The sequence below is a fragment of the Lepus europaeus genome, chromosome 4 (assembly GCF_033115175.1).
Source record: "Lepus europaeus isolate LE1 chromosome 4, mLepTim1.pri, whole genome shotgun sequence".
NCBI classification, from domain to species: domain Eukaryota; kingdom Metazoa; phylum Chordata; class Mammalia; order Lagomorpha; family Leporidae; genus Lepus; species Lepus europaeus.
The window spans coordinates 43,986,781-44,003,790 of record NC_084830.1 but is presented as its reverse complement, the minus strand read 5'-3'; positions in this window follow the sequence as shown (position 1 = coordinate 44,003,790).

Below are 17,010 nucleotides of genomic sequence, written 5' to 3'. Positions count from 1 at the left end.
ATTCCAAGCTAGGTCTGCAGAAAGCGGTAGGTGCACTGAGAGGCTGTGAGAATTCAGAGGAATGTGGACGAACCCAGCTTTCTCTCCCCAAAGGGGAGTGGAGCCTGGGCACTGTGCCCCAACATGCCTCAGGCTTGTGGCTGGTGTGTGACACAGCACAGTACCCACCCAGAAGGAAGGAGATCATAGCCTCAGATTTTGACATAGCTAGTGACAAAGGAGGATACCAGGAGAAAAACTCCGCACTCATTATCCACGGCTTTGCAAAGTCTTAACATTCTCCAGGGTAGCCACAAGAGGGTCAGATTGATGGGATCCGGGGGGTACCCTGGTGCCCACCTGCTCTCCATCACCCATCAGCCTCTGATTGATACCAGGCTGCCTTTTCGCTCTTGGCAATCCCAAAGACAAATTTTTGATCCTTCTTTCTGTTCAACCATCCTAATTTTTCTGCCAGGTTTAATGATATTGGGGCTAATCTTCCAGTTGAAAAACTATAAAATAAGGCCTTACAGCATCAGAAGGTAGGGAAAGACAGTTACTGAAAAATCTAAAGCAAGACGCTGTGGGTATTCTGCAAAACAGTTCATTAGCGCTCACAGATCATGGAGCGATTTGGCGCAGAACTGGAGAAATGGTTTTCAGTACTGTTTTCCTCATTCACTCATATATCTGAGGACACAGACTTTGATTTCATAGTTTGCAAAATCCTTCACACTCTTGCAGTATAGAAAGCAGTTACCATAGCCTTCAATGTCAAGAACATGAACTCATTCAAATGCCTCCAATTTTCAAGAATTTTTTCATCCCCTCTTTCCATCTGAAATTGGTATTGTTGTTGGCTCAGACATCACTTTTTGATTGCCTCTGCTGCTTGCTGAGAATGCAATCTCTAAAACACTCTGTTTAATCTTTGAATCAGCTCAGGAAGATGGAATTACCATCCCTGGAAAACTATAGTTCAGTTTCAAGGAACTCACTGCAGCTGCAACAATAAGATGGAAATGTGACTGGTTTGGAGGAGGCAAGGATTAAAGGTACTGGATTAAGAGAGACCAGCTTGCCCCAGTGCGTAGAATGATCACATAAATCACGGGCTAACCTTGGCTCCGCTCAGCTCAGATGCAAGCATGTAGCGTCGCGGCCTCCCGGTAATCAGGATTTGTCATCTTGAGCATCAGAGTGGAAGGTGCAGATGCCAGAGTGGGGCCAGAAGAGGAACAGAGGATGAAGAGGAAGTGAATAATTTTGGTGACAGTGACTACTATTTTGACAGGAACCAGAACGTCTGCAATATTTCAAGAACCTTGTACAAGGGCAGGAGCTGTTGGAAATGTGCCTTCCTCCAACTTCAAAATGTGCCTGAGCATACGAACACGGGGAAGTGCTGGGGAGACAGCAGCTGGAGTCCTGCAGGCTGCTGTGTTTCCTTTCTTGATATTTACTCCTAGACCACATTTGCAGCTGCTTTTATCTGCTCCTTAGAAGTTCTTCTTTTTGAGGAATCATTATTGTAAAATAAAAACTTACTGACATGGAAAGGTAATTTATTAGCCAACTACAGAACGTATTGTTTAGTAATGTGCATATAGGAAATCTGGAACTTTCCACTCTTACCCAAGAAGCCATTTATAGAGACTTAAGTTTATTGCATTCCCCACAGTGCCCCCATATTAGTGATCTGAGCTAAGACATTGACAATAACAATCTCGGGACTAGTGTTGTGGTGCAGCAGGTTAAGTTGCTGTCTACAATGCCAGCAGCCCATATCGGAATTCAGATTGGAGTTCTGGCTGCTCCGCTTCTGATCCAATTCCCTGCCAATGCACCTGGGAAAGGCAATGAAAGGTGGCCCAAGTGCTTGGGTCTCTGCACTCACTTGGGAGACCCAGAGGAAGCTCCTGGCTCCTAACTTTAATCTGAACAGCCCTGGCCATTGCAACAATTTAAGGGAGTGAACCAATGGATGGAAGTTCTCTTTCTCTGTCTCTCTCTAAAGCTCTTCCATTCTGCCTTTCAAACAGATAAATGTTTTTAAGAAAGAAAATAAAATAACAATATATTCAAGAGAAAGTTATATACAATATATATAAAAGGGGCCAGCGCTGTGGAGCAGTGGGTTAATGCCCTGGCCTGAAGCACTGGCATCCCAAAAGGTTCGAGACCCAGCTGCTCCACTTCTGATCCAGTTCTCTGCTAAGGCCTGGGAAAGCAGGAGAATATGGCTAAAGTGCTTGGGCCCCTGAACCCGCATGGGAGACCCTGAAGAAGCTCCTGGCTCCAGATCAGCGCAGCTCCAGCCATTGTGGCCAACTAGGGAGTGAACCATTGGATGGAAGAGCTCTCTCTCTCTCTCTCTCTCTGATTCTCCTCTCTCTCTGTGTAACTCTGACTTTCAAATAAATAAATAAATCTTTAAAATTTATATATATATATATACATATATATATATATATAATGTAATGTGGGATGTATAGAGACTAGCACTGTGGTGTAGTGGGTAAAGCCGCCACATCCCATAGGGGCACCAGTTCATGTCCCAGATGCTCTACTTCTGATCCTGCTCTCTGCTATGGCCTGGAAAATTGGCGGAAGGTGACCCAAGTGCTTGGGTGCCTGCACCCACAAGGGAGACCTGGAAGAAGCTCCTGGCTCCTGGCTTCGGATCAGCACAGCTCCGGCCATTGCGGTCATTTGGGGAGTAAACCAGCACATAGAAGATTCTTTCTTTCTCTCTCTCTCTCTCTCTCTCTCTCTCTCTCTCTCTCTCTCTCTTTCTGCCTCTCTGTAACTCTGCCTTTCAAATAAATAAATCTTTTTTAAAAAAAGAAAAAGATACTTTGGGAAAAAAAAGAATACATGTGTGTGTGTGTCCCAGTCATACGAATGAGGAAATGGGAAGAGGTGTTTTGGTTTTGTTTTTCATTTCTACTTTATTTGAGAGACAGTGGGAGCAAAGAGAGAGACCAAGAAGGAGAGCTCTCATCTGCTGATTCAGTCTGCAAATGCGCACAGTGGCCATGACTACACCAAACAGAAGAGTCAGGAATTTAATCCAGGTTTCCCACATGGGTGGTAGGAATATGATTACTTGAGTCATTATCATGGCTTCCAGGGTCTGCATTAGCAGGAAACTAGAGTGAGACATCAAACCTAGCATCAAAAGGGCATCAAACCCAGGCACTGTGATGTAGGAAAGGAGTGCCCCAACTGGAACCTTTACTGCTAAGCTAAATGCCCACCCCAGCAAGAGGTATTTGAATAAAAACCAGTGCTCTGAAAGAATGAGCAATAGGGAAAGGCCAGCATGCAAATGGAGTTTATAAGGGCAAGGCCATTGAGAACAGAGCCTGACTCTGTTATAGCATCCAACACTTGTTGAGATTTAGGATAACCAAGGAGGAAGTTAGGGCAGGGCAGAGGTGAAGCCATGAGAAAACTGATCTCAGGACATCTAAGGCACTGTGTCTTAGGACGCAGTGAGCTTAGGTGTTGTTCAGTGCCAGCTGCTCTAAACCAGTGGGCAAGGCAGGCCAGGGAAATGTTCCAGGCAGCCGCGGTAGGTGGTAGTGTGGGTGTCCATCTGAACCATGGGGTTATATGGGACCAGAATCCAGACTAGGCTGTGTAAGGGCCACAGTGTGCCCCAGCTGTATACAGAGTAAGAACTAGGCTGGATAGCAAAGCAGCTTTGGAGCTGGAAATAAGGCATCTAGAGGGGCCCAGTTCTAAGAGAACAAGTGAAGGTGATGATGCTTCCACTTCAGGGCTACAGTAGACCCATGGCTCAACCTCTGAATGGAAGATCATGCTGGCAGCCCAACTCTTTTTTTTTTTTAAAGATTTATTTATTTATTTGAAAGGCAGAGTTATAAAGACAGAGGCAGAGAGAGGAAGAGAGAGAGAGAGAGATCTTCCATCTGCTGGTTCACTCCCCAAATGGCCGCAATGGCCTAGAGTTGGGTCAGGCCAAAGCCGAGAGCCCAGAGCTTTTTCCAGGTCTCCCATGTGGGTGCAAGGGCCTAAGTACTTGGGCCATCTTCCACTGCTTTCCCAGGCCCATTAGCAGGGAACTGGATCAGAAGTGGAGTAGCTGGGACTTGAACTGGCACCCAAATGGGATACCAGCACTACAGATAGAGGCTTAACCCGCTGTTTAAGCACCAGTCCAGCAAACCAACAGCAGTGGAGGTCAGCCTGAGTTTAGTTATCTCTTTCCTGTCGTGATCAGGGTTAGACCACGGATTGGCCCTGGAGTGGATGTACGCTATTTCTCGGTCCAGTAGTCCTTCCCTTAGGTCAGACTTCTTCATGATTTGACGCGGTTTGAAGATTGCCCTCCCAGTGCGTGGAATGAGACTGTGACTCAGATCTGGCCAGTCAGATCAATTGCTTGCCCCTCCCTCAGTGACTGATCCGGAGATAGGTATACAGCACAAACTGAGCCAACTCTTCCTAGAATTTAGTGAATGGTCACCATGTACTAGGAACTACTCTAAATGCTTCAGATACATTATTTTATTTAATCTTCATATAATTGGTAAGGTAATGCTGTTATTATCTCTCCTTTATAGATAAGAGAACTGAAACGAAGATAGAATGACTTGTCCGTGATCACACAGTGAGGTGCTAGAGACAGGCTGTCCAAATGGGTAGTCTCGTCCCAAAGCCTGTGCTGTCACAGGCAGGTAAAGACCCACACGTCTGCCCTGGGATTGTAAACTCTAAGGATAACGTGAACTGGAAATGTGAGTGGCCACTTTCCCACACTGCAGGGTGGGAAGTGTGTGCGGTAGAGAATGGGGCTACAAGGTATGAAGAGGAAAGAGAACGAGATCCTCACGACACGGTTTGAGTTCCTGGATCTAGGTGTGCCTGGAGCTCGCCCACCCAAGGACTTTTCAGTTACGTGCATCATTTAAACTCCCTTGGTTGCTTTCACTAGTTAGAGCTGGGTTTTTGTCACTTGCAAGTAAGAGTCTTAAGGAACGCTGGCTTCTTCAGTATGTAGGGAAGATGGGAGTAGAAATGAGTCAAGATGTTTCAACACAGGTTGGCATCCTATGACGTACGTAGGATCGCTGCGACGGGCCGCAGCTCCACTTGTCCTTACGTCACCATTGTGCCCTGCAGCAATGATGGCCTCTCAACACACTGACTGTCCCTCCACAGACACAGGCCACTGGCCTCTGGAGAGAAGGCTAAAGTCAAAGCAAAACTGGGCTATCACCTCACCAAGAGAAAACGTTTGATCTGCCCTATCAATGCCTGGGTTTAGCGCACACTGCAAATAACCTGTAGAATGCTGGTTGAACACGAAAAGGCCATACCTGTGAAACAGTGAAATGCAATATGAATGCAATATTTGTGCTTTGAAATGCCTCTTCTAAAAGGCTGGGGGTCAGGAGGATTGTTGGTCAGTTAGGCCCTCAGAACAGTTAGAGACCATTACCACCTGTTCTACCTCTGACTAGTTTAAAGAGTCTTTTCTAGGTTCCTGGGCTACATGGAAGTGGAATATTTGGTTTGGCTCAGCCTCAAGGTTAATAAATGAAGCCCTGGGGCCGGCGCTATGGCTCACTTGGTTAATCCTCCGCCTGCAGCCCCAGCATCCCATATGGGCGCCGGGTTCTAGTACTGGTTGCTCCTCTTCCAGTCCAGCTCTCTGCTGTGGCCTGGGAAGGCAGTGGAGGATGGCCCAAGTGCTTGGGTCCTGCACCTGCATGGGAGACCAGGAAGAAGCACCTGGCTCCTGGCTTCGGATCAGAGTAGCTGCAGCAGTAGTGGCCATTTGAGGGGTGAACCATCAAAAGGAAAACCTTTCTTTCTCTACCTCTCTCTCTCACTTTCTAACTCTAGCTGTCAAAAAAAAGAAAGAAAGAAAGAAAGAAAGAAAGAAAAGAAATGAAGCCCTTAGAACAGTGTCCAGCACAAAGTAAGTGCTCACTAGTCAAACATCATTCTTTTCTTCTCAGTTTTTCAAAGACTCCACAATACCAGTAAGATTTCTCTAATTAAATATATAATATATAAATAAAATATATATACATACATACGTATATGTATATGGGTGTGTAGGTATATATAGAGAGACAGAAACAGAGATGGCTACATCAAAAAGTTCATAAGAAGGGGCCGGCACTGTGGTGTAGTGGGTAAAGCTGCCGTCTGCAATGCCATCATCCCATTTGGACGCCGGTTCTAGTCCCGGCTGCTCCACTTCTGATCCAGCTCTCTGCTATGGTCTGGAAAAGCAGTAGAAGATGGCCCAAGTCCTTGGGCCCCTGCACCCACAAAGGAGACCCGGAAGAAGCTCCTGGCTCCTGGCTTTGGATCAGCACAGCTCCAGCCATTGCGGCCATCTGGGGAGTGAACCATCGGATGGATGATCTCTCTCTCTCTCTCTCTCTCTTTCTGCCTCTGCCCTTGCTTCTCTGTAACTGTGCATTTCAAATAAATAAATAAATCTTATTTAAAAAAGAAAAGGTTCATAAGAAATGCAATCAAAAGGTAAAATGGGTGTGAACATTGTGACACAGTGGATAAAGGTGTGGCATGTGACACTAGCATCCCATATGGGCTCCAGTTCACATCCCAACTGTTCCATTTTCAATCCAGCTCCCCGCTGGTGGCCTAGGAAAGCTGCATCCATGTGGGAGACCTGCAAGAAGCTCCTGGCTTTGGACCGGCCCAGCCCTGGCCATTGTGGCCATCTGGGTAGTAAACTAGTGGATGAGAGATGGAGGATCTCTTTCTCTCACTCTCGCTTTCGCTCTCCCTCTCCCTCTCTCCCACTCTCCCTCTCTCTAACTCTAACATTCAAATAAATCAATCTTAAAAAAAAAAAAAGGCAACAAACATTTTCTGTGAACTACTCTTCCAAGAGGAAGCACAAACTTTTTACTTAGAAATGGTTCCCCTCAAAACTGGCTCCATGGACCAGAGGACACTTTCTAAACCTCATAACAGATTCTGAGGTGAAATAAGTGAGAAAGTGTTTAATACCTGCATGAACTACTAGAAGAATCTCTAATCAATATTCAGACAGATGGACAAGTATTAGAGCAAGAAAGGATTTTTTTTTCTAAAGATTGATTTATGGGGCTGGCATCCCATATGGGTGCTAGTTGGAGACCCGGCTGCTCCATTTCCAATCCAGCTCTCTGCTATGGCCTGGGAAAGCAGCAGAAGACGGCCCAAGTGCTTGGGCCCCTGCACTCAAGTGGGAGACCCAGAAGAAGCTCCTGGCTCCTGGCTTCAGGTTGGCCTAGTTCTGGCCATTGCGGCCATTTGGGGAGTGAATCAGAAGATGAAAGATTCTCTCTCTCTCTCTCTCTCTCTCTCTCTAACTCTGCCTTTCAAATAAGTAAATAAATCTTTAAAAAGAATAAAAATTAACTTATTTAAAATGATAGGGAGAGATGATAGGGAGAGAGAAAGAGACAGAGACAGAAAAAGAGATCGCTCTTCCATTGCTGGTCAATCCCAAATAGCCCCAACAGCCAGGGCTAGTCCAAGCCAAAGCCAGGAGTCAGGAACTCCGTCAGGGTCTCCCACACATGAGTGACAGGGACCCAGACACTTGGGCCACCATCTGCTCCCTCCTAGGGTGCGCATTAGCAGGAAGCTGGATCAGAAACTCGCACAGAATCTAGGAGTAGCTGAGACTCAAACCAGTGTGCTCCAATCTGATTTTTAAAAACCTGAATGAACCATCACAGTCTCCCCTGTCATCAAATGAACTATCTTGAAAAGCAGAAAGTGTGTGGTCAGCAAGTATCTGAGGCTGAAAGGTATTTCAGAAACCATGTAGGGGTGAGGAAGACTGGATGACACAGGTGCCTTCAGTGCGGGACTTCTCAGAGCCTTGGTTGTGTCAACAGGGGCTTTGATTCTCCAGTGGACATCTACCATCCAGCCATGCCCAAACTTGTCTAACAGTGGCGTTTCCTTTTTTCTTAGCAAAATCATGAAAATGTTGAGGTGTCCTGAACACCATCTTGGGAAACAGTGGAGTCACTCTCTGAGAGCTCCTTCTGGGGCTCCCATTTGAGGAGGGGCCTTCACAAAGGTCATGGAAAACGCAAATTATGGGAAAGCCATGCGTGCAGTTCAAATCTTTTTGCATGCAACTGAAGTTGCCTTTTAGTTTCTTTTTTTTTTTTTTCCAAGTGTCTTCCTATTCCGTCGATCCTAATTAAGTCCCTTGCAGCTGAGGCCTGAAGTGACAACTCCTTCACCTCAAGTCCCTCACTGCCAGAGGTCCTGCTGGGACCTCCAAGTTCCTGTTCTCCCAGGCCCTCAGCATGTGAGGGAGAAGCCAGGAGCTGCAGCTGCTGCCCCAGGCCCCCAGCTTTGAATTCCCCCCGCGTGTAATTATAAAGTCCGTGTTCAGTTATTTACTTTCCCTGCTCCGTGCACAGTGTGTGACTGAATAATGCAGTTCACAAGTAAACCCAGCTTTTCTGCTGCAAGGTCTGAATTAAGAAGATTACAACCCTCCATCCCTCCAGTTTAAACAGAAACCACTACTTAGGTCGCTTAAAAAAAAAATGGAAACAATGATTCTCTGTCCTCTCGGAAATGCAAGCAGAATGGGAGAATTAAGACGTTTGCATGGATTTTGTTGTTTCTGACAGCCCTAAATTGCCTCATTTAAAAAGGTAGAAAATAAAATGCGTGTGTTGCTTGAATATCCAGGAACCATGTCTGGCAGCTGCTTCCCTCCTGTCTTCTAGTATCTGAAGCAAGAAAAATTACAACCAAAGTGATGTCAATTTGCTCTATTTATCTTGGGAATTAACTTTAAAGCTTAATTGTCAGAGACAGTGACCTCTATACTCACACGAAAATCCCCAGGGAATTACAAAAGCTGACTACTGGAGTGCAGTGTGAGTGTCATTCCAGGGTGAAGACGCGGAGCCCGAGAAGGGAATTGACCCTGCCCGCTTCTCTAGGCCATTTCTCAGCGCTCAGCTTAAGCTCCCAGTGCACTGCTTCTGTCTGACCCAGGTTGTCGCCGCTGAACAGGTCCCGGAGTTGCCTGTGGATGGACCCTGCCACCCAGAGAGGAGGCATCCCTGACATAAGCTGAGCTGAGGTCCAACTGTTGATGCTATGCAGCTCTCCAAGGCCCCTGGGGGAGGGGATGGGGGCGGGGTTAGTGCAGAGGCCAGGGCATGGATTGAAGACGTTTGCTTAGGAAGGCCTCTGGGCAGGGTTTTGTCTGGAAACTTCTTAATCTGGCAAAATTTGGAGCAAATGTTTGGCTGAAACCATATGCTATCAAATTAATAGAACAATTGTAGGATAGAGAACAATAAGTTAGAAAACAAAAATGCAAGCATCCAGCTCATAAAGTCTACTTTATAGAAGTAGTACAATGCTGAAAAAGTACTCATTGTCCTTAGCCGAGTAACCACCCCCTGCCTGCTGCAGTCCCATCCATTTCACAAAAATTTAACTTAAAAAAAAAGGAAAGGAAGAGGAGAAGAACATCATTTGAGCAAATAATGCCCAGGCCTCTGCTGTGGTCAGTGGTAAACCCAGATACCCAGGAGATAGCCCTGTGCTGTCATGGGGTAAAGTGGAGAGCAGGGTAGGACTGGCTTTCTCTGACAGGCTATTACAAGTACTGAAACTTTGCTCTTGCTCCCTTTGACCAAAGCTCAATTTCAGGAGGGACTCTGGTGGAATGATGAGGTAGGTGGATACCTGTACTTAGCCAACAAGATCAACAAAATCAGTCTTGGTGAGTAGTGGAATGACAGACGTGGAAGCCAGATCAACCCAATGCCAGGATCTCCGATTGCTCTAAACAGGACTCCGGTGTGGTTTGTGCCTGCTGGCAATAATAATTAACAGGATAAGTGGGGAGAGGTAATTTGGGAACCCAACTGGGAGCAAGGGAGAACTCAACAAAGCTGGGGGGGTGGGTATCGGAGGGAAACTATCATCATTAGGAAAACAGCTTTTGTGACTTGGCATCTGAGAAAAAAGAAGGGAGCAGGGAGCAGTGCTTGCTGTCTTTGCAAGGTTCACCCATTCTTAGTCATTCCCAAGCAGCATTCTGGATCAATAGTTCTTAAAGGGCGAATTTAAGCCCTTGTGAAGGCTGGTCCCCTGGGGAGGTCTTTCCACAGCTTCATGCCCAGATCCAGCTCTAGACAAAGCCCAGGCCAGGACCAGGGAATAGCACTCCCCAGGTTTAGTGAATAAATCGAGACTAGACTTTCCCAGCATCTGATGGGAATAGACACATGGTGGGAAGCCATCATCGATTTTGGAGGCCTCAGAGAAAAATGACTTAGAAGGGTTTTAAGGAAAGACTCTGTGGCAGTGGAGGCACAAGGGTCCACAGTCGTTCTCCCCACACTGCATCTGTAGGCAAATCACCAAGCCACCAGGCTTGCTGAAATGCAGATCCTGGGTCCCTCACCAGTCCCGGAGTGAGGATAGAGCTGCTTTGTCGAACTGAGCCCTGGAAGGCGGCTAAGGCTGGAGTTCTGGTAGCAGAGGCTCTTGGTATGGCACAGGACCCTGCTGGGATCAAGTCAACATCTTTTCCTGGGGCCAGACTCCAGTTTCAACCTGGTTGAGATTCTGAGCAAACTAGAAAGAGCCTTTGGGGCTGGGGGGCTGGCACTGGGGCAGAGTGGGTTAAACCTGTGATGTCAGAATCTCATTTTGGCACTGGTTCATGTCTGCATTCTCTATCCAATCCAGCTCCCTGCTAAATAGCCTGGGAAGGCAACAGAAGATGTCCCAAGTGCTTGAGCCCCTGTACCCACATGGGAGACTCAGCTGAAGCTCCTGGCTCCTTGATCCTTTGGCTACGACCATCTGGGGAGTGAACCAGCAGATGGAAGGTCTCTCCCTGTAACCTGACTTTCAAATAAATAAATAAATCTTTAAAAAGAAAAAGAAGTAAAGGAGAGAGGGAGGGAGGGAGGGAGGGAGGGAGGGAGGGAGGGAAAAATGGGAGAAAAGGAAGGAAGGACCATCACCTGAAATCAGGAGTTCCAGATCCCACTGTGGAAAAGGCGGCCAGCTTGAGAGAAGCATTTTCTTCCTAAGCCTCCATGGCCACCTCAGTAAAATGAGAAGGCTACTCAGAAGAGCTCTAAAACACTTTCATATTCTATTATCATGAATCCTCTAACCCCAACATGTGGAATAAGGTCAGACCAACTTAGGTGGCCTCGTCTCACTCTGCAGGCCATTAAGTACTGTATTTTAAGGAATCAACACAAGTATTTTCCACCCTTTGGTATGTTTGCTGTAAAACGCACACGTCCTTCCTACCCATCAATTGTATACATTACTATTTAGACATGGAATGACGCCCTGAAAGGGGGAAATACATGTGTGTGTGAAGGGTTGATAAAAGAAAATGCTATTGTATACAGACTGAAACACATTATACTTTATTTTTAAAATATTCTAAGGGCTGGTGTAAACAACCCATAGCTTACAGGTATGTGCAAATCTGCCCAAATTGTGCACATTGACAATGTGGAATGAAAGAAAACTCGGTTTTTAAAATTGTTTGGACTTTATGTTCTCTTCCTTTTTAGAAGGCTGGGGAGCCAAAAAGAATTGAATTACAGGGTAGAGTATAAAATACCTCCTTTAAGGAAATCAATGTGCAATAGGAACTATCTAGCCAGTTTTCGGGCTCATGGGAATCCCCCGGGGCTCACATACATGTGTGTATGAGTCTGTCCTCGGTGGCGCTCCAGATGTTTCTGCAGGGAAAGGCTCCCTCTCCCTGCACACTGCCACAAATGCCTCTTTCCTCAAGCCAGTGAGACTGAGGAGCTCCAGAGCCCTCCTACCCCTCCCTCTCCACCTGCAAGTGCGGGTGACTGAGTGTCCTTCGAGGCCTGAAAGTGTTAACACAGGATAAGGCTCAGAGGCAGAGTTAACCCGAGGCAGAGAGGTCAGGCCAGAACAACTTTCAGTGGTAATTAAGCCTCTCCACACTTATCTTCAGAGATTGTCCTTGGCTCTGGCTGAGCGGGCCCTTCCCACCGTGTGTGAGGTCTGCCTGCATTTTGATGGTGCCCCTCCAGGGACCCTGAGCTGCACATGTTTGCCAGCTTACAGAGGCTGGAACAAAGCCATGTTACTGGCTTTTGCAGTCGCCCCCAGCTCGGCTTTGTATGGCAATAGGGCCAGGAAGAATGTGGAGCTTCACTATAGGGGCTTTTCCACAAGTAATGAGCTGTCCCTTCCCTTCACCCAACTCCTGTGGGAGACCCAGGCAGTCAGCCCACCTGACCCCCAGGATGCACCCCGCAAAGAGAGCATGGCCCCGTGGTATAAGTGGCCTTATGAGCCACAAGATCTGCCCCAGTCAGGCTACAGATACCTCTTCTCCCCAAACCTGACCCACCTCCTTTGTTCATGCCTCTCAGTCTAAGCAGAAGGTTGCATACCAGCATCCACAACTACCAGTGAACAAGGAGCAAGGAGTGGCGATATGCCCAGATGTTTCCAAATAGAATCCTGCTAATACACGTAATGCTTCAAATTCACAAAGCAGCAAAGGAGACAGTGAAAACCAACTAGAACCTATGGCAGTGAGTATGGTGTCCACACATACAAAGAACAATCACTGGGGCCGGCGCTGTGGCATAATAGGCTAAGCTTCCACCTGTGGCGCCAGAATCCCATATGGGTGCCAGTTCAAGTCCTGGCTGCTCCTCTTCCTATCCAGCTCCCTGCTGATGGCTGTGAAAACAGGAGAAGATGGCCCAAGTCCTTGGGATCCTGCACCTGTGTGGGAGACCAAAAAGAAGCTCCTGGCTCCTGGTTTCAGATTGGCTCAGCTCTGGACACTGCAGCCATCTGAGCAGTGAACTAGCAGATGGAAGACCTTTCTCTCTGTCTCTCCCTCTGTCTGTAACTGCACCTCTCAAATAAGTAAATAAAATTTTAAAAAAAGAATAATCATAATACTTGTGTAAGAACCAAGCACCAAGCCTACACATCCTATAGCCAAGACCACTGCTTGTTCCCAGCATTCATTCTCTTTTTTTCTTTTTTTTAAGATTGATTTTATTTATTTGAAAGGCAGAGTTACAGAAAGAAAGAGAGGGAGAGATTTTCCATCCACTGTCTCACTCCCCAAATGGCCACATCAGCCAGGGCTGGGCCAGGCCAAAGCTAGGAGCCAGGAGCTTCTTCTGCACATGGGTGCAGTAGCCCAAGTACTTGTGCTATCTTCCACTGCTTTCCAAGGCACATTAGCAGGGAGTTGGATTGCAAGTGGAACAGCTGTTATTTGAACTGGTGCCCATGGGGGACACCAGCATTGCAGGCGCCTGCTTAACCCATTATGCCACAATGCTGCCTCCCTCCTTTTTTTCTTTTTAAAGGCGTATTTTAGGGGACAGCATTTGGTGCAGCAGGTTAAACCACCACCTGTGTTGCCAGCATCCTCTCTGAGCAGACTGAAGCCCTGGATGCTTTCAGCTAATGTGCCTGAGAAAACAGCAGAAGACGGCTCAAGATATTGGACCCATGCCACACATACGGGAGATCAATTTATTTTAATTATTTGAGTAGGCAGAGTAAGAGAGAGAATCTTGCATCTCTTGGTTCACCCCCTAAATGACTTTAACTGCTACCACTGGGCCAGGCCAAAGCCAGGAACCCAGAACTCCATCCGGGTCTCCCATGTGGGTGGCAGGGTCCGAGCACTTGAGCCATCTTCCTCTGCCTTCCCAAACACATTAGCAGGGAGCTGGATCAGAAGCACAGAAGCCAGGATAAGCACAGGATAAGCACAGAACCAGTGCTTATATGGGATGCTGTTGGTACAGGCAGCAGCTTAACCCACTGCCCCACTCCTCTTCTTCTTTAGCAATGTAAGACTGAGTTTTAGCTGGGCACATAGCCACCCATGTGACTAGGTTCTGGCTGCCAAGGTCTCTCCTTACAGAGGGGGGCATGCCCTCTTCCCTTGCTGGTAGCCAGAACACAGCCACCTTGGACCATAAGGCGAACATAGTGTCTTGAAGGTGATGAAACAACATGATAATAGAATCCCAAGTACAGCAACTGACAATCGAGGATCTGGTCACCATCTTGACACTGGCTTGTCTGTATTTACATGTGAGAGAAGTCAACTTCTCTGTAGTTTAAATTTATGTTATTTTGAATTTTCTGGTACTCCCAGTTCAATTGTATTCTGTTGCCATTTTTCTCATGCCAATGACATACCAAAATCAGTTGCATCATCATTACACTAGAGAGTATTTCCAAAAACAATGGCTTCCAGGCTGAGAAGTCTATTAATCATGGATTCACCCCATGTATTCTCTGGCTGCCATAAAAACAAGTGTACAATGAAATGAAATGCACAATATAAAATAAATCTTGAAAAACTTTGTGAGAATGTGCATTATCTTTTAATTCCATTTTTTCCCCACAAACTTTGAAGTACCCTCACAGTATCCCTACTTCTCAGGAAACAGTGAACTTGCAGACATTTTTCTCTTGATAAAAATCTCACTGTCAAAGATGACTGACTTTTCCTCTAACACGTGTTGCAGCGACTTAATTTGCGTACTCTCAACAACTAGATACAAGCCCTGGGTTAAATTTCTTCTACTGTCTCCTCTCCAAGTCTTTGCAGGAAGAGGAGGAATGATTTTATGCTGACAGGTCAGTTCATGTTAACGGGCAAGAAAGAGTCAGAACTACTAAGAACATTGCTATGCACCCATGTCATTTAACCCTCTGAGTATCCTTAATTTGCAGATTCAGAAACTGAGGCTTTGACAAGGGGTATGACTCGATCAACATGATAGAGCCATTAATTAGGAAGCTTACATCTATGTTCCTGATTTAAACTCTATCATAATTGCCTACTTACTTATCCATCTCTCCACGAGACTGCAGATCCTTATTTCCTGTTGCATCCCTACCTACCACTTGGTAGGGCCTACCTATACCAAATAGCCGCAATAAACAGATGTTACGTGAATTCATAGGTCTCAGATCCCACTCTGCTATTGCTCCCTTGCTCTGCAGGGATTCCACAAACCTTAATATATTCCAGGTCACTCCCAGGACATATGGCTTGTCAAGGGAATGTGGTCAAAGATGAGACAGAGGGAACGAGACTAGAGCACACACCCATATGACACACTCATGTTCTCCCCCACTCTCTCCTGGGCCTGGGCGGGCCCTCCACATAGGGCATTTGGATGGTTGCCTCAGGGCCTGGGAGACAGCTTGCACTGTGTGTTCTTTTCCAGGGAAAGGAAAAGGCAACCATGGCCTAACACATGTTAGAAACGCTGCTGCCTGGTGTCCTGCCATCACAGCATCCACCCAGGCTGATTCCTGGAGGCGAGCCCACTTACCAAGCATGGGTCGGGAAGGGTCTGTGGAGAAGACATGGCAAAAGGGGTTAGGTGGCTGTAAAACAGAGTACACGGCTACGACACGCAGTGCCATCAGGCATTATGAAACAGCATGTGGACTAAGTCTTCTCGGCCTCTCATGCCGGTGCCTTGAAGTTGCCTGGGTTTGGAACTCAGCAGCAAACGTAACAGAGCTCATTACTTCTGCTAAGACCTAGATTTTCTGAAACTTGGATCAGAGCGGGTCCTGGTCCAAGTTCTACCAAAGAACTACCAGGACTGGGCGAATGCAACCATCTGCCCCTGCCTTGTCTCCTGCCTTCAGCAAGGGGGCCAGGGGAAGAAGGATCTGTTTCCTCTACACAGTCAGGAGGTGAGAACAGGCTTGAGTGAGCTACGGTCACCAATCATAAGGAATCTACAGTTGAATTATCACCTGGCATCATGCGAAATAACATTATGGTAAAATGTTGTCTTCCAGTCAGAAAGCCAAAAGTTAAGCCTGTGTTGGCATTCACTTTCCAATAAATGAATGAGTTGGCTTAAATGCTGATTTTCTCTCCTTGACTTGTAAAAATGACCTAAAAATGTAAGAGAGAGTTCAGTAAATGTTTTAACAATTACTGTTAAGTACAAATACTTTAACAATTTAACAAAACCGGGGGGAAATCTACTTTCAAATCCCACTTTTCTTGCCTCCCCCCCAACCCCCAAGTCAGGATGAAAGTCCAGGATTTCAAACAGTAACACAATTGCCTAGTACCTGGTACATAGCAGACACTCAAATATATTTGTCTGAAAGGAACTATATGTGCCTTATGAGTTGGCACCTCACAGATGGTAGAGTTTGCTAACTTGGATTGGATTCAAGAATAGTGTATTAATCCTCTGGGGAATATTCGCAGGCAAACAGCTACAAGGATATACGTTTTCCTTTGTTAAAACTTGTATCTGAATTCAAATATTGGCCTTGGCATTTCCTAAGTGCTGGCTGGTTTGAATGTTACTATGTCAAACCATCTGCACTGGGAAGAAAATCCTGTTGAGAAATACGATCACTGGTTGTAAAGAGATTATCATGTTCCTGACCATTATACATTTTATATTTCGAAAATCCCATAAGGAAAGGTCACTTAAAGATAGCAAGCTTTGTCCAAGGAGAGATGAACGCTTGTGGACAATTGATGAGGGTCAGTGAACACATTGTTTTTGTGTGTGTTTTCCCCTGCCCTGACTCACTAAAATGAAACCTTTTTTTAAATCTGAAAACAGACCGGAGGCTTCTAGTGAGACTGGATTTTTGAGGAACTGGATACTGTCTGGAGGGAGAGGGAGGGGGCCCAAGAAGAGCCTTCTCTGGCTCTCACTGCCCACACCAGAGAATCTCCGAGGGAAGCAAAGGGTCCACGGTGGCCGCTCTTTGTCTGGCTGAGCTCAGAATCTCCCACCTAGAGTTGTGCACAGAGAAATCTGCAGGGTGGTTGATCTGGTGCTTGCGAAGGCTGGAAAGATGTTCAGGTACCCCAGGGAAAGGTGCGGGATGGGTGGACTGTGTTTTACTGCCCAGAGAAAGGAAAAGGACTTGGTCCAAAGTTAAAGTGCCAAATCACCGTGTCTAGAGTCGTACTTCAGC